General features: G+C 33.7%; 1 protein-coding gene across 6 annotated transcripts in view; it reads right to left on the reverse strand.

Annotated features, from left to right (window-relative positions):
- The window catches only part of LOC118748925 (protein sprint), a 513,519-nt gene that overhangs the window by 256,656 nt on the left and 237,722 nt on the right, over positions 1-19,141 (reverse strand). The window contains exons 1-2 of one of the 6 annotated variants that reach the window (XM_036483670.1): positions 6,395-6,748; positions 5,676-6,307 (exon numbers count right to left, since the gene is read on the reverse strand). The exons of 2 other annotated variants lie outside the window; for them this stretch is intronic. The gene's annotated coding sequence lies outside the window, so the exon portion shown is untranslated. Of the gene's footprint in view, positions 1-5,675; positions 6,749-19,141 lie in introns of those variants that run through there. 3 more of the 6 variants (XM_036483672.1, XM_036483671.1, XM_036483669.1) reach the window with 3 other exon arrangements.

Here is a 19,141-nt window from a genome sequence, read left to right on the forward strand (position 1 = left end):
TAGTGTCACATGGTGTAATAATGGAATGGCGCTTACACATATGTTAGAGTTAGGCCGAGCTTCTCCTCCGATTTTTGGCGTGCGCCTTGATGTTGTTACACAAAGGGGAGGAACCTACAGTTTTACTCCGACTCCGAATGGCGATTGTATTTTTATAAGAAGCTATTTTTCATGGAGGTTAGCCATTGCCTGCCGAGGTGCGACCGCAGTTAAGGTATATTTGCATGCATAAATTATAAATATTTGATGTTTTTATTTTTCAAACTTTTACTGTTTTATAATTCTAACGTAGTAGTACCGCTACGCTAAAATTTTTTCTTTCTGCTTTTCCACTTTAATTGCATTCACGCCTTCATTTGCAGCATTATATGTGAGTACTTGCATACAGGCGGTTCCATAAGTTGCACATATTAATTACCGACAAATAAATAAAGCTATTTTTGCTTACCTTCAATTTGAATTGGTTGAACGATAATGAGTATTATAAAATAGAACGCATTAATGGCAATAATTGCATTGTACCTATACGATACACATATCTCTTCACTTATGTGTGAAATAAATATACATACTTATATGTACATACATTATAACTATATTTATACGCTTAAGTAAATAGAGTAGTATAAATAAGCATTACTGGCATACTTACAAATGCATTTAGTAAATGGTTTTATAAAAAAAATAAACAATATTTTATGTACTCGTACATTCATTCATGTGTATGAACCCTACATGGTTAGCAGCACATTTTGTTCTGCAATTACGTATTGCTTACTCAATTAATTCACGAAATATATATGTATAACAATTGCGAAAAAAATAACACGGACACTTTAATGATATTTTCCTTTTGTGGTTTGGTGTTTATACAATGCAATTAGGATGAAATTTTTATTAAACTTTGCCGGTACAAGACTTTTGTGAATTAAATTTTTGCTTTAAAATGTTTAAAAAATTCTTACCCAGATTTTTATAGTATTTAGTGATAAGACAGCGTTCTAAAAAAACAGTATTTTCAGAAGATAAAATGGATTTATTAAATATCATTTGTTTTTAAAGCGCAAAATGTAAATCTCTTATAGAACTTTCTACATTTTCGTCCCATTCCAAAAAAAATTACTATCTATGTTAGGAGCAGAGAAAAAATCGAATCCTTTTTAATCCCCTTAGCTGGAGACCATTGCGGACCCCATACATTGCCTAAACTCTAGACTATAAGTGAACGGTGAATATGAAAGTTACGTCAGACTTCATAATTTAAAATACTACACATTAATATTTAAGATATTTTTCTTCACAACCCCAATATTTCATTGCTGCCTTTTGAAGTCAAAATTCCAACGATGTACATACGTACATATGTACTACAGCTGGAATTTTTTACAACTGCTTCGGAATTATTCTTGGTTGCAATTTTCAAAATTTTATAAATGTTTTTTTTATTTCTTTTTTCATTTTGGTTGGAAATTTAAATTTTTTTAGCAAACATAATGCTCCAAAATTTTGTGAGAGTTGTGAAAACTACAAAAATTGCTGCCTAGTAATCCAAAACATATTTTTTGATAACTATTGATATCGATATCTTTGCTCAGTACGCTGTAGGAAATATCGATAGAAAGTGCATTGGAAAGATAAATAAGTTTTTTTTGCTTACGTTCTCATTGAGTTATTTGCGCTTAACGTTTTATTGAATTCGTCCTAAGAAATAAACAGCGAGGTTTTTAAAGTAATTTTGTACTGTGTTGGACAGTCTTTTGCCATTTGTTTTCCATTTTTTACAGTGTACGATCCGTTAGATAAACAATTTTTTAAGAGTGAAACATTTATTACAATAAAAATCGTTTAACTGATATGGAATAATTTGGGTTTAAAAAAGTGTATATGAAGCTCTGAAAAAGCAAATCTAAGCAAAAAAAGTTTAAAAACAGTCAACAGAAAACAGGACTAAACAAATTTATTTTTTTATTTTACTCTCTCAATTACTTTTACTTAACTTGATTTTTATAAATTTTTTATTTTATTTTATTTTGTCATGTTTATTTTTCTTTTGTTTTACGTTGTTTTATATTATTTTATTATTTCTGTTGTTATTTTATTTTCTGTACTTTTAATTATACAATTCAACTTTATTTAATTTTTTGTTTAGGTTTTTTATTTATGGCTTTTAATTATATTTTTATATTGATATATGCATGGATATTTGTTATTTTTATTTAATTTAAATTCTTTTATGTTTATCTTTTCTTATTTTCTTTATTTTATTTTACTTTACTTCATTGTACTTTATGTTGTATTTATTTTATTTTATTTTGTTTCATTTTGCGTTATTTTATCTTACTTTATTTTATTGTTATTTGTGTTTATTTTATTTATTTTTTTACATTTTGTAATCTTTTTTTATTTTACTTAATTTTATTTCACTTTATTTTATTTTATATTTTTAAATTTATTTGAATTTTTTTCTTCAATTCCATTTAATTTTAATTTTATTCATACATATTTCTTTGATCTTAAGCTAACTTTATTTAATTAAAAATTAATTACATATTTATTTTCTGTTAACATGTTCGTAAAGAAGATTAATTTATTGCTTGAAAATCTACGAAATCAGTGCCATGAAAAATTCAGCGTAGCATAACCTGACGCTTCCTCTACCCCAACTGCTCTCACACCTATCTTTGGATTTACGTTTTTGATGGGCATACACATATATGTACATATGTGTTTTGGTGTGCATGTGGAGTTAGTTGTGATTTATACGGTTTACAGCAAATTAACGCCAACGAAACAAGGCTGCGTCTGAGTAAACTTGCTTTCAAGTACATAAATATCTACTTGTGTACATACATATATACATATGTGCACATTTATGTTTTGCGATATGGGTTCAATAACAATCATACATATGTATGTACATATGTGCATAAGCACTTATATATATATTCACATAAATATTTATATAGATATGCACATATGTATGTATATACAAATATATGTTGCATATATTTTAATGTAAATTTACTCCATTTTATGCTTGCGAGTATAAGAATAATTTTACAATCTGCAAAACGTGGCTAGCAAGCGTTAAGTTGGCTCGAATTATAGCGATATATATGTAGATACATCTGTGTGTATTCACGTGTTACTAGACCTAAGCTGTTTAGTGCTTCAGTACAAGTTTTAACTCTCGTCTTTTTTCTTTCGATATTCTAACATTTCTAACATTTCTAGCTATTTCTCCAAGACTTTCTGCTTTGCAATTGTACTTTGCTAAGTTTTAAGCACATATGCTCATTTACCTATACATCTTTTTCTCCCCTCTCTAAATTGCCATTTTAGACATTATTGGCGCCAGCGTGGTCAGCAATTTGTTGATTTATGTATGTGTAGTATATCTTCTTTATTTATTTCTTGTCTTCTCTTTATTATTTTTTCTTGCATTATTTACTTTTTCTTCGAAATTGCATTGGCAATGCGAAATAAACTAAACTTCTGAATTGATACAACTTCAGCGATTCGTGGTGATCTAATTTAAGTGCAATGCATTGCAAAATCCCATTAACCTGTTTACGCCGCTTTGATTACAGAAATACATTTGGCTAGCGCGTAAAGGGGCACAAAAAAAAACGTTTCTGGTTTCAGAAGATAAGGACAAAAAAAAATATTCTTAGGAATTTGCGCTGAATTTACTAGATGAGTAGTGCAAAGTATTTATAGATACTACTGTACAGGAGATAACTGTATATACATGCGTAAAGGGAAATCAATAATTTCTATAGTGAACAAAATTTAGCAAAAGACAAATATGCAATTGCATTCAAATTTTCTTAGGATCTCAGTTTTCTTGCAAAAAAAATTAAGTTGATTTATTTAAAGAGCTTTATTATACATACATACATATGTATCTGCAAGATTCATACATATTAACATTTACATAAATATATATTTTTTTGTATGTACATTAGGCAGGGTCAATTTGTATGGGCGATTTTTTTAGACTATGTGTATAGCACAGAAGGATTCTACGTGTGATTCAAAGCAAATTTGCCGAAGAAACCAGGGGTCTAAAATCAAAATGGAGTTTGCCAAATTGCGAAAATAAGTTGCTTTGCATTTCGCTGCAGTGTTGTAAAGAAGTGGTTAAATTTTGTATAAAAACATGCTGTAAGAGGTGTTTTGGCACGAGGAGTCCATTTCTCCACCAGAGAACGCAACAGTGAAAATTTTCATATTTTCTTTGAAACCTATTATCGCAATTTGGCAAACTCAAAACTAATTGTAGACCCATGGTTTCTTCGGCAAATTTGCTTAGAGTTACATAAAGAATACTATGCGCATTGTAAAAAACAAAAAATGACCCGCCTAAATGTATGTAGCTCCATTGCACCGCTTTTTGTTGGCCAACCACCACCACCTAGCCGTACATCTTTGCTTAAGTTGTTTAAGTAGGTGGTGGACTGCAATCGCGTGAAACAGGTTCTATGCCAGCGTGAGCAGAACAACAACCAAAATCTAGAAGGTTTATGCAAATGAAGTGTGGCTTTGATTTATTGCAATTATCGAATAATTCAATATCACTGGTTTTCTAAAGACATGAAAGGCGTATATTTACATTTTGGTGTCAATATTTTTGGGCTCAGATTTTTACGCGTGGGCTCATTGTGGGTATCACATTTCGACGTTGTAAAAATGCGTCGATAAACGTTTTTTAGGGCGTGATTTTATAAAGAATAAAAAACTAAAAAAAAACGAGGGGTGCAATAAATTTATTTGTAAAGTCGGACCTAATTTGGCATACAAACATACATAGGCTTGCTCATTCAGTCAAAAGTATGTAGATACGTCGTGAAACATCGAAAATAGTAACGCTTTGCCTCGACGCATCGGAATTTTTCTACTCGTTGCACCAACGTGTGAAATGAAAAATTTCACGATTTCACGGCGATTTCTGAGCAAATGGCTTTTTGTGTAGGTATTCTTCATACTGTCAGTAGTGAGCCCTTTACCATTTGGAGGAAAGAACTCAACACAGAGAGAAAACAAAAGACGGTTTACACTTTTAGGCTGACCCTTTTAAATTTTCAGCAGACAAATTAGGAAATTCAGACTTTCTGGTTTTCAATTGAAATCAATATAATTTAGCGACATTTTTCAAAAATAGCCACTGTATAAATAACTGCGTGACATTTTGTCTTTAATACAAAAAATTTAGAAAAAAACTACTTTCACACTTTTCTATTAAAGCCAAAAATTAAAAAGTTAGCAATCGGTCGTAAAGGGTTAAGATTTTTATTTAGTAAACATGTGGGAAATCATGTGCCAATCAATAAAAAATAATTTTATTTTTAAGTAATCTACTTGTTTGGTCATAATTAATTTTTGTCATAAAAATGCCTTTTAGCTTAAACGAACTCCGCTAAAGAGCTTAAAAAATTAAAGATTAAAAAATTAATGCTAACTGTAAACGTCGAATTAGCATTTGCACCAATTAATTTAAATTAATAACAAACAAAAAATCAACAAAATCAAAATTTACATTACTTTTTTCGCAACTAGGCTAAACAAAAAAAAAAAAAAACTTAAAACAGCAAGTACCGGCAAAGTCAAAAAATTTCCTCGAAGCGAAATAGAAAAAAATATGAAAATTTTACGCAATTGCTGCGTACACATACTCAGCTAAGCAGCCAATTGTGAATACTTTGTTATTGTTATACTTGTTCTTTTTTTTAAATATTTTTCTTTAATTATTCACTGCTGTTTGCCTTTTATTGCCTCTCGCTTTATTACTTAATTTCGGTTCAGCTTTTTTCGGCACACACTCACATTACACAAAACACTCTGTTGTTGTGACGGCTGAAAAGAAGACGCAGACTGCACTTGAAGATACAGAAAAGCAACAACAGCAAATTTTAGCGTCTCGCAGTTTACTTTATCACTGTGTTTTTTTTTTTGCTGGTACACAACCTTTGCTAATTTACAGCAAATCTTTCAACAAATTTGGATTTTCAAGTTGTTTATTGCAATCAAAACACACACGCGGCCGACGTATACCTATTACGTCTGTTTTTTTTTTAAGGTTTTCAATAGAAAATAAAACGCAATGTCCGTTTCCGTTGCGCAATGTGTAGACCGCGCTACAAACTTAAAAAAAAATTGTTTAAATTATTATTTTTGTTTCGTTTGCAATTTTACTGTGTTTTGAAGCACTTGCTCGCTCAGCTTCAGCCACGATTCGCTCCGTTTCGATGCGCTACGCTTCGATTCTTCGGTCTCGTCTGCCTTCTGGCTCACTTTTGTTTTGCTGCTGTTTTTTTTGTATATTAACTGCTTTTGTTTGTTTACCTATGTATGTATGCATGTATTGTTGCTATTGTTGTAGTTGTTTATTTACTTTTGGTATCGTTGCCACTTTGACAATTGTTTGTCCTCTACCGCTCGAGACGTTCGTCCACTTTACTACTTAATTTAGCTTTTGTTGTAAATTCTCAACTTAACAGGCAAGCAACAATAATAATGCAGGGGTACAAACACACAAACACCTTGTGATTTTACAAGCGTAAAGTATTTTATATCTTTTCAGGTTCTTCTATTTATTCATGTACTATGTATTTTTTGTGCTCTGTTTCAGACCGCTGTGTTAAGAATTTTTCAAAATTTGGTACACGCGTAACCATCCGCTTCGTACAACCGCACCGTGTGGAATCTAAAAGACAACTGAGCGCACAAGCCCAAACAACGACATCATAGCAAGTTCCGCACACGACCACCGGCCAGACAGGCAGCCAGCTAGCAAAGCTAAAGTGCCACCAGACGCCACCACCCCCCTCAACTAAAACAAACCACTTTATTGCGAGCGAGCTTCATGCTCTGCTGCCGGTAGGTGAGCATATCCATTTAGCATTCTATTGGGTTGTATCGAATTGGATTTGGATTGTATTGAATTGGAGTATCTGAGCATCTGCGAGTTACGCCTGTTTGTTGGCTTGCAAAAGCATCTGACAGTGGTGGTTTCTTGCTACCTCGTGGGGGAGGGTCGGCTATGCTGTCGGTAGGTGGCATATGGCGGTCTTACATATTGCCCGGTGGTGGAACGCATTCGATGCGGTTTATGCTCTTCCAATTGGTTATGCTCAGTGGATGGTAGCATGAGAGTTGATGGTTTTCATATAGAGGAGTTATTATGTAGGGAAAATCGCGTGCGATTTTTCCACTGCTGACTTTGAGTGAGATTATAAATGTAAAGTGAGTAAATTAATTGAATTAAGTATTGTGATTTTGCAAATATGATTAAAGAATTACTAATGTACAACGCCAGCATTGAATTTGACATTTCAAACATGCGGCAGCTCTATTCAGAAACCTAATAAATACTCCTTAATGTTGCGTCTAAATCCGTTCCGCCGTTTCTAAGTGAAGGGAGGTTCCGCATGGAGTCGCTAAGAAAAGCAGTAACTTCGAAGTAACGGTGCATATCTGATGACCATCACAAAAATGCCTTGTGAGTATTGCATTCAAACAAATATATGTACATATATGTTGATAGGTATACATTTTCCAATAGATGGCAACATCAAACAAACATATTTTTAAACTAAAGTTTTTTTAAAAGTCTTACGCATGACACCATATTTTAAAATTTCATTTAAATTGTGTATGAGTTGTAAATAAATTCCATTTTTCGAACAGGTGGCAACCATATTTAAAAGTATTTTCAAACTGAAATCGTATTAAACCTCTTTCGTTTGATATTGTGATACATATATCAATTAACTGATGAATTAAGTTGGATTTGATTTTTGAAACACATGTCAACTCTCCCAAATTGAGTACAGAAATAAACCCCCTTTCAATCACATTTTGCTTGATACCAAACTTTTAATAATTCATTTTACTTATGAAACAATTTGAATTAAACTTTTCCAACAGTGGACAACCCTTTTCAATCATTTTAGAAAATTATATCTGTTCAAACTAAAGATTTCTTGCCACTCATTTGTTTGACGCCCATATATTATTATTTCATATAACTTGTGTCTACACAAGTTTAAGTAATTCGAATCTTAAAGAAGATAGCAACACTCTTCAAAATATTTTAAACTACTACCTCCTTAAAACTGTTTCGTCTGGCGCCCATAGGGTGATACATTTTTCAACCACCTTAATTCAAATTGAAATTGGTTTTTAAACCGGTGGCAACCTTCTTGCATTTAGTTAAGAAATAAAGGTTTTTAGACCCATTTCGATTAATAATCATAATCCAGTAGTTGATTTTTTTTATAACTTGAACTAAATTTTTTAAAGGGTGGCAACCCTTTTCGAAAATGTAAAACGTGAACAAATGTGATGACGTGAACAAAGAATCCTTTCGCGTATTAGAGATATAGGTGATTTGTGGTTTAGGAATTATGAACTATGGACTAGGAATTAAGAATTCTGAATTATTAGTTATTAATAATGAACTCTTATGAATCAGGAATTTTAAATTGTGAATTATGAATTGTGTATTATAAATCATAAATCACGAATTATGACCTAGGGAGTATGAGTTGTGAATAACGAATTATTCGTTATAAATTATGAACTATAAATTACAAATTAAGGATTATGAATTATGAACTACGAATTATTAATTATAAATTATGATGTAGAAATTCTGAATAAGCAATGATGAACTGTTAGTTAGGAATTACAAAGTATGAACTATGAATTATGGTTTAAGAATTATGAATTAGGAGCTATGAAGCATTAACTTTAAATTACGAATTATAAGTCATGAATTATGAGTTATGAATTATAAAGTGTGTATTATAAATTATAAACTATGAATATCAAATCAGGGATAATAAACTATTAGGGATTAGTGATGAGTTGTGTGCTATGAACTATGAATTAAGAATTATAAAATTATTAGTGGTTAAATATGAATGATAGTCGAGGAGTTATGACTTATTAACGAATTATAAAACTTGTTTTTATTATTAAACAATCAATTTTAATTTATGAATCGTGTATATATAATAACGAGTTATGAATTTAGAAGAATGGATCGGTAATTGTGGTCATGGAATTAAAAATTATAAACTATTTATTTATTTATAATTCAATTATGACTTTGGATTATGAATTATGAGTTATGAAGTATGAGTTACGGATTGTTTAATTGAAGTGTTTAATTGTAAATGATAACTCATGAATTATGAATTAAGAATTAAGAATTTTTAAGCTTTGAATCATGAATAAAATTATCTATTAAGACTCATGAGTAAAAAAACCAAAAATTAATAATCACGAAAAAATACTTTTAATTATAAACATTGAGTTATGTGGTATGAGTTATTAATTATGAATTATAAATTGTATATTAAAAGTTATGAATTTTCTACTATTTATAAATGATGGGTTAAGAAGTAAGAATTGCGAACTATGATTTAGGAATTGTAAATTGCAAATTTTGAATTGTGAATTATGAATTATGAGCTTATAATTAAGACAGATGACCTATTAATTGTGAATTACGATTTTTTCGATTAAAAATGATGAATCATAAATTGAGAATTCTGACCTTGAGTTGTGAGGTGCATATTATCAATTTTGACTTATTATTAAGAATTATGGATTTAAATTTACGAATTATGGCAATTTTCCAACTGATACTCATAGTTCATAAACCTTGGCTGTTTAATAAAACTTTCTGCAACTTCAAATTTTGTATGAGTTCCGATAATTGGAAAACAAAGCGAAAGTGACAAAGAATTGCAATAAAATCCAATAACAACACTGCAAAGAGTTTGTTGTATGAGGGAATGAGTTTTAATTGCTGTTACTGAAAGCCAACAAAGTATTTTTATCAGTACCAGTAAACATATATACATTAGGGCTGGTCAATTTGTATGGGATATTTTTTCGACTCTGCGCTTAAAGCACATAAGGATGCTACGTGTAATTATAAGCAAATTTACCGAAGAAACCACAGATCTAAAATTTATTCGCAGTTTGCTAAATCTCGAAAATAGGTTTCTTAGCATTTTTCTGCTGTGAGGTAAAGAAGCGCTAAATTACAAAAAAAAAACTGCTATAAAGCGTTTTTTCCTATGAGGAATCCGTTTCTGCACTTATCTTTTTCTTAAACCTTCCACTAGAGGACGCATCAGTGATTTCAGATTTTCTTCGAAACTTATTTTGCAATTTGGCATAACCCAAATTGATTTTAGACCTATGGTTTCTTCGGCAAATTAACTTAGAATCACACGAGGCATCTTTTTGTGCTGTACGCACATAGTAAAAAAATATTGACCCACCCTAACATACATATGTACATAATTTTTTTTTTATATAAGTATGTACATCATATGTTTGCCCATTACATACCAGTGATAATTTTAATTTACACTTTCGATTGCTTTTTCATTATCGCTGTTTACATTTGAATATCACTTGCATATCACTGTTGAACTACTTTTGTACTTATCTATTGGTTGATAGTTGATTAGCACCGTATGTGGGCGTTTTTTCTTTGACGGTATTTATTAGTGGAACACCTACATATGTACATATATACATATTTACATACATACATATGCACATTTGCCTGAGCTGCAAAATAAGTTCTTGCTCAATCTCAGTTAAATTGTGCGGGTTTGACGTACCTACATATGTATATGGATTTACATATGCAGATATTTATATGTATCCGGCTATGTGGGTGTGTCAAAGATTCATGTCCATACATACATACATACATACATGTGTATGTGAGCTACATACCGATAACATTCAGATATCACGACAGATGCAGTTGATTGAGGTACATAAATTTCATTGCTGGGTGTGGTAATTGGGTCGAAAAGTGAGGCGGTTTCGGACGCTAGACAGATATCCAAAAATGGAATTTTATTAACAGATACTCCATAGCGTTGCGAAGTCAAAAGCTTTATGAGAAAAGCGGTAAGTAATATTAGAAAAACTACTCAGTCGACCCACAAAAAATTGCACGTAAAATTCTATTCAAGCTCAGCTGTCAATCGCAAATCCAAAAAAATTAATTTAAAATTTTAAGCCACCTTCTCACATTCCAATTCCTCAGCTAAACGTGACTCATATTGCCTATAATCCTCTCCAAAAATAGCCAATAATGGTAAAGCTTTACAAATCGTTTATCTAAATTTAAGTATGTTTATTTTGACAGGATAATAATGCTGTCAATTTCAGTATAAACTAGCTGAAGCCCAATTAGCGGGCAAGCAATGTAAAATACTTTGACACCAAAATATTGCAATACAAACACAAACATACAAAGATATGAGTATAAACAATGACAATTTAATTCCATTTGCGCCTTTTCATCTTACAACTTTTCTTCTCCAGTTTCTTCTTAACTACAATATATTTATCAGTGCTGCTTAATCTGGCCGCATGCGGTAAGGCTTGGTGGCTCATTGTTTCGCCAGCCATTGGCGGCTGCTAGTTGCTGTATGGGCTATTAGCTATTGCCTGCTGGTCGCCGGCTGTCGTTTTACTGGTGGCTAATAGTTATACTTTTATTTGTGCAAATATCTCTCCCATATGGACTTTAGATCGGATCTTTGGCAGCGTGAAAAGCAGCTGTGTGCTCATTGCTGTTGCTGCTGCCGCCACGCTAAAGCCATCAAAAAGTTTAAAATGTGAATTAACAATACAAAACAAAGAAACATCGCTGACAAGTATGGAGACTTATGGTTGAAGAACTGGGATGTAGTGTCGGCGCCGTCGCAGTGCCTTCATTCAATGAGAAAACCCAGCCGAGTGAGTCTGTGGTTGGGAGGCAGGGTGCACAGTAGGCATTTCTAATATTTTATGGGATCAAATTGAGTATTGGAGAAATGTTTAAGAAAATAATGATTTTGGAAGGGCATCCCCGCATGTTTCCTATCTGACTCACCAGCTTTCGAAAGATTGTGACTCTTTCTTCTCTCTAGGGGTAAGTGCAAACCAAAGGATTAGCAGATTATTGAAACTCTCTAAAATGCGCATCATGACTAAGGTTTAAGCCTTCATTTTCTTGGTGGCACAGGGGCTGTATACTGGTCTCTGTGAGGTCCCCCGGAACAGCCAATCTAGGAAAACATCATCTCCGAAAATACCTAAACAAAAGGTATCCTTAAAATAACTGAACATTGACGTAAATTATTTTAAATAACAGTAATATCGACCCACTAAATTTATCGATTTAAATATAAAATGTCTTGTAAAATAATGGTGTTTGCGACTAATCAGCCATTGATCATAGCCAGGGCCGGCTTTGGCGAGTTGTTGGTGTTGTAGCTGCTTTTCAAGCCCACCTTAGATCTGTGATTATACCAATTATTCAGTTGGAGCAAAATAATTCGAGTCTTATGAACTAAATCGAGCGATTCGTCTGCAATGAGTACCAAGTGGTCTCCAATGACGACATGCCCTGATCAAAAGGTGAGAAGGTTTTGATTCTCTCTCAATGAATGTTTTCAGGCCTGTCTTACGTTCGTGTAGCTGCACCTACAATAGTGTTCAAGGATTCGTATGTTTGTATGAGTGACAGGAAATTTTTCTATGAATATAAGACATGTGCTTAAGCACATCGGTTATTAATTAACTATCTTGGCGATAAAACTTTAGAGCAGCAAATTCTTAATTACACTGCTTGTCTGATTAGTGCACGTCGACCATTCAGAAACGCTGCCTAATGACGGTGTATGGTGCGAACAGGCAGATTCGATGACTTTGTTGCGTTGTCTTTATTCTTTGTTTCGGCTCATGAGATCAAGAAAACGTCTTCTCGTGGAAAAGGGAAAGTCTCTTGATAAATATGATAAACTCTCTATATTTGTATTCTGTATAACCTCGGTTCTTTGTTAAAAAAGAGATTTTGGAAATATAACTGTTAGGCAGTAAAGGAGAGAAAAGAACAACTTTTACCTGCTATATCAAATACTCCGATAATTCCCTAGGCTTTCTAGTGCGTCTTCTCATATGTTTGATTTTGTTTAGGACTATAGTTTATCTGCGGCCACTTAACCGAAATCATGCCTAGATTTAGATGACGCATGAGTTAGGTCGGTTATAAGTCCTCAAATATCTTCACTACCGAGAAAAAGAAATATCACAGTTTAGGTTTACCTAGTCTCACTCGTGCCCATATACCGGTAGTTGCGTATGTAACGTATACGCCTCGTAGCACCATACGCAGTCATCTAACACGTATACTCGCACGCCCTAACTTAGCCATATTACTTAAAAGTGTTAAAATATTGGAGTTTAAGATTTTGGTATTACTTTCTTCAGGTAAATAACAATTTTAGAATGAATTTCGACGATGCCAATAAAAATTGTAAAAATGGGATTTTAGTTTCTCAAATCATAGCCATCTTTTACTACACTAGTTTTAATAAATCCAGTTCATTTTGGCAAGAAGAACACTTTCACCGCTTACTTTTAACATTTTTAAGTATCTAAAATTATTAAAAGTAAAAAAAAATCAAAATATCACAAAATAGCTGCGACAGATATTCTGCATGCTGCCAAATTTTTTCTATTTTGGGTTGAACTCTTAAAATATGAACACTCTACTTGAGGACTTTCCAAAGTTATTAAACAAAACCAATTATGAGTTTTTTAAGTGACAATGAAAAAATTAGCAATTTCAGTACTTTTTTGCTTAAAAAAACATTTTCAAGCTAAAATTGTTGAAATATTTTATTTTTTTCTATTGTACTTCTTTCTGGAACCCCAATAATTGCTATAAATGCAAGAAGAATGCTTTAGCTCCGAACAGCTAACTACTCGTATCCACTTCGAATCCAAACCACTGTGCCATCCCTAACCACGTCGTTTGGCATAAAACGTAAACAAAACAATGCGTCGAAAATAAGCAAAAATTCGAGTAAAACAGAACGAAACCGCAAACAACTGACATGATTCTTAATACTTGGCATATTTGTATTATTGTTCTCTTTGTTCTTCGTTTTTTCTTCCACTCTTTTTAATTCATTTTCATTCTTTTCGCCACTTACTTGCCACAGTTGAAGCAGATTAAAAATTTTACTTTGCCATTTCTTATAATTTTTATTTGTTTATTTTTTCTTGGTCTCCAGCAAAGTATCTGCTGTATCTGTCAGATATGTACAAATCCGAACGGGTACACATGTAATATTTCAAGAAAATTATGACGCATCGCTGCTGACAGAAGAAACCACAAGCAGCAACGCCAAACGCATGGCAAGCATGTTCATAAATATGAGAGGAGAAATAAAAAAAGAAAACAAAAAAACCAAAGGCAACAAATAAAACAACAATTATAGTAGCAATAAAAGCAGCGACCAACAACAAATACCAATGCCAAGCAATTGAAGTTGATTAGCCGCCGCAAGTATTGTACAAATATGTAATGCTGGCAAGATCGCCTCAAAGATTTTCGATATCGCATATATATATATATACTGCATACCGCCGCTGATGGTTACGCGCCATTCAATTCCACAGTTGAAAGCGCAAAAATAAACGACACAAAACTAGAGGAAATTAGAAAAGCTCTGTAACCAGTGTTGCCAGATATTTTTTTTTCTTCAAAAAACTAAATTATCATAAAAATGCATTTTCGACTAAACTGTAACCTTCAAGACAAAGAGAGTTTTTGAATTATGTGAACAAAGTTATATACCCTTGTGCCCAAGTGTGCTCGGGTACAAAAATTATTTTACTTATTTATTTATTTATATAAAATCATATAAATTTGAATAACGTAAACCGTTTAAATTATACATAAATAAACAAAAATAGACTTAGAAAATTTTATTATCCTTCGAAAATTTCTATTTGAGCATTTTATTCTATACCTGAAATTTGGTAGGTATCTCCTGAAGAATATTTTTTTTAAATAAAACTTTAGTACTTCAAATACCAGGGAGTGTAGGAATTTCTAGTTTATTTCTTGACTTGGGAAAATAATCTTTCCATATTTGCTGTGACGACTGGAATGCAAGGGTCAGCTGAAACCATTCGTTTCAATTAGGGCAGCACTGGTCCTTCATGGCCACCGTTTATCTAAAAAATTTACTTACAAAAGAGAAGAAATTTTAGTTTATTCGTCTAGGTCGGAAATTTCGAAAGAACTGTAATTTGTACTATTTAGTAGCTAATTCAATCAACTGTAAGCTTGTCTAAAAACTGTGAATCTGGCAACATTGTCTGTAACACAAACAAAATGAGATAATGCTGCTGTCCAAACAAGCCGGCTGAAGACTATAAAAATAAAATGAGTAGATATGTTGGAAATTCACATCAAATCGCATGGAAAGATTACCAAGTCAAAAGTTGTTAAATACGCTTGAATTGGCGGATATCTTTTGGGTGCAATAACACTTTGAGGCTTAGCAGTTAAATAAGAAGATGCACATTGATATGCTTAAACCTTTCTGTGTAGAATATGTTCATTAAGAAGCTGAGTATTTAACCCTATCTTGTGGAGTTTCCGACAAGAAATCAGCGATGAATCGGTTGCCGATAAGGAAGCTAGCCCTATACATATATACCAACATGTCTGCACTTGAAAGCTAGGATAGGGAGTACGAATGTGAAAATGATTTTGGAGATGTTCTTACTCAAGCAATCGGATGAACTGCTAACATCAGCCTCCTTTAAGTGAGTCAGCCTAGAAATAATACATGGTAGAACGCAAGTTTGATATCTTACCCGCGAAATACTAAAAATTATGTAAAAACTTTTCCCTATCAACCATAAACAGGGACGTGAACCGAATGAAAAATTTGGTCGGTTCAGTTCTGCGGTTCGAACCGTTTTTGCTCTTTTGGATTGGTTCGTCACAGCGGTTTTTTGGTCTTTGAACCGGGGTTTCGGTTCGGTTCAACGGTTCGGAAAAAAATAACGCGCAAGTTTGTGCGTCAAGTGTCAAGTGCAACAACGCGCAAGGATAAGTGTCAAGTGACTGTTAAATGAGATGGGTTGCCCTAGCATTTGATATTGCCACATATTTAACAAAAAGAAAACAGGGGGTAAATTTGTCTATTGAAAATTGGAAGAAACGAACCTTTAAACCTTTATTAAAAGTTGTTCGGTTTTCGGTTCGGATCAAACATTTGTGGAACATTTCGGTTCGGTTAATGGTTCAGTTAGTTTATAGAAAAAACGGTTTTCCGGTTCAAAAGCGGTTCACGTCCCTGGCCAAAACCCCTAGTGATGTGCTGAATTGCCGGTACCCAATACTCAGTACCCAACACTTCAGAAAGATTTCGGTACCGAATACTTCCTTTTCGGTACCCAATACCTATTCTACACATAATTGCAGTTTTTTGACATAATATTCAACATAATAAAGAAAAGTAAAGAAAGCTGCATCGACTATGAATATGCTTCACAATTAGTACGAATAAGACGATGCTTTCCCAAAAGTTGAACAATTTGTACTGAACAAAGTGGACCCCTCATATTGAAAATATTTCCGTCGCAAAACAACACTCTCATCGCCCTATTGACCTTATCGCAACAGTGAAATATCATTCTATCAGGTTCCACGTTCGTATATCTAAAATTCAAGAGAAATGCTTTGACAGATGAAGAAGTCTTTCAGGCCTACAAAGATAACATCGTCAGATTTATCTAGAAACAACTTTTCAAATAAGGAAGCGTTTCTCTGCATTTTGGCAAGGAATATATATTTTTCATTTGAATCAGCAATAAACCCTCTATTAGCCCCTACACTTGCTTTTGATAGGCTGGGCTCCCCTGAACCGCATTTATTTTTGGTCTACATGCGTTCTTATTGCAAGCTTCAACGTTTCGGTACCGAGTATCGAAAGAATTGGATTCTTTTCAAATCGGTATCGACTATCGATCAATATATAAAAGTCACTAATCACATCACTAATAACCCCTTAGCCGGTATGTACTACTGCCAGAAAACGGCTTCTTATAAATACTATTTTTCATGCGGTGACGAAAACTTTAGACCCTTATATTGTGCGACGTCAACCGCATTCCAGAAACCGAATGCTTATTAACCTTGTGGCATTTCAGCTTCTTAAGAAATGCCATTTCCGCACCGTTTGGCTTTTTCAAAAACAATTGATTGCCTTTCCAATACCTCAACGATCCCTAAGTACTCTTAATGTCTAATGCTGAATTTCTACTCGGCATTTAAATGACGAAAAATTGGAGGCATTCCATGTGGAAATGAGTTTAATGTTTGTTTTTAACGTAATGGCAAGAATATTTTTTAAGCCCAACTGTCTCATTACAATAAACATAAGGCATATCATTCAGAGGGCTAAGGCACTTGGCAAAGAATTCTGTATTGTCTATGTGTGAACCCAAAGTGATCAGGACTGGCGGACTCTTGGAGAAGTTGAAGACTTGTTTCCTCACCACAAGTCTATGAACGAATGGCCACTTCATATACTGTAGTGGTCGAGAAGTCGAAAAAAACTTATCTTCGACTCGACATTCAAATTTGGAGCCATCTCACTATAACAGTTTATCAGGCTCTAGTACACCAGCTCCGCCGGGTTGGTATCGCGACTTTGTATATTTCAACGAAATATATTTATTGACTGGTTTGGAGACTATCGCTAACTAGGATAGACGGATGGCCTGAGATTCCATTGATGCATGAATAGTCCTGAGCCAATATCAGCCAACTTGCCTGAATATTGTATTGCGAGCATCAACACCGAGTACATATTCCTAAGCATAAAAACTGCTTTCAGGTTTTGCTTAACGTTCTTAGGCAAAGTTCAAAACATTCGTGAGCTCGGTTTATCTTTGACTTCAAAAACGTCAACTAAGCCAGTTTCTTGTCCCAAGTAACCATTACATACAAACATAGTTAAGAGGAAGGAGAATGTCTTAGCAATGATGGCTTACGACCCTTGCATTTTATGCTCCGCGTAAACACTACGACGGTTTTTTTGGCTCTGCGATGTATTTCGAAACGAGTTTTAGTCGATTCTTATCAAATTCGCTTTGGAGGCAGACCGGTTTCGGAGTTCTTCGAGAACAAGAAATGACACTAAATAACACGGAAATATTTATGTTCCAAAATTTAACCCCGAAGGCTGGATTTCAGAATTGGCGGCAAGTACCTTGAAGAAAGTCCGTAGTAAACTGCTTTGGATTGGTGAGCAAATCCCTCATCTAGGGCAACCTCTCCAAACATCCTCAATGGTATTGGTACAGGGTTTGTTAAAAAAAACTTTGTTTCCTTCTCATGTGCCCTTAAGGGCAGAAACATACATATAACCAAAGGTCGATTGCCAAAAGTTTGCTCGATTTTCAGTCCCAATTTTTCTTCCATACCAGATTGATAGAACCAGATTAATAGAGGTAATCTAAAAATGTATGCTTCCCTACTCATATTCCTTCAAGGGAAGATTAAACGGCGCGGAGTTTTTGGAATCAGGGTGTAGTAAATTTATCCATGTATGGGTTAATGTAGCATGGAAGGGCAGATGTAGGCATTTTTTGAGATAAACTCTACATCAAACTTCAATTTAGGTTCCCTAATCACTGTGAAGGTAGGCCCCATAAAAGAAGCGGTTTATTGGTAGTTTGCGAAGGTATTAACAGGCAGCAATTAAGGGTATTGGGTCTTTAACTACAGATTCATAAATTATCACCAATTGATAAACACCTTCTCGGCCTTCTTCGGCATCTAGTTCAAGTGGGTTCCAAGCCGTACCGTTATTGTATGAAAATGCTAGCCCGATGAACCGTCAAGCTAGGATATTCTTGGGAAGTAGTCGCGGGGTAAATTACCTCGGCGCTATAGATTTGGTCTGCCGCTGAAGATATGGGCGTCTCGTCAGCTCAGCGACTGCAGGACGAGAACCTTTCGATGCTAAATGGTTATGCCCATCTAGCCACAGGTGGATCAGTGGCAGCGTATGGAGCTCCTGGTGCTCCTGGTGCTAAACAATATGCATCCTTTGAACTACACTCGCACGTTGGATTAATTTTCTAATTTAAAATTTGCTAATCATGATCGGGTTAAAATTCACTTTTGCATCCGATAATTGATTTTAATTAGTCTGAATGAATTCGATCCTAGTACCAAGTACATGTGTAAGTCGAAGCCAAACGAGTCTTGTGTGTATGTAGATCTTGGTGACTAGTC

Source organism: Rhagoletis pomonella, unplaced genomic scaffold (genome assembly GCF_013731165.1).
Source record: "Rhagoletis pomonella isolate Grant_MI unplaced genomic scaffold, Rhpom_1.0 Rhpom_scaffold_00013, whole genome shotgun sequence".
In the NCBI taxonomy this organism is placed as follows: domain Eukaryota; kingdom Metazoa; phylum Arthropoda; class Insecta; order Diptera; family Tephritidae; genus Rhagoletis; species Rhagoletis pomonella.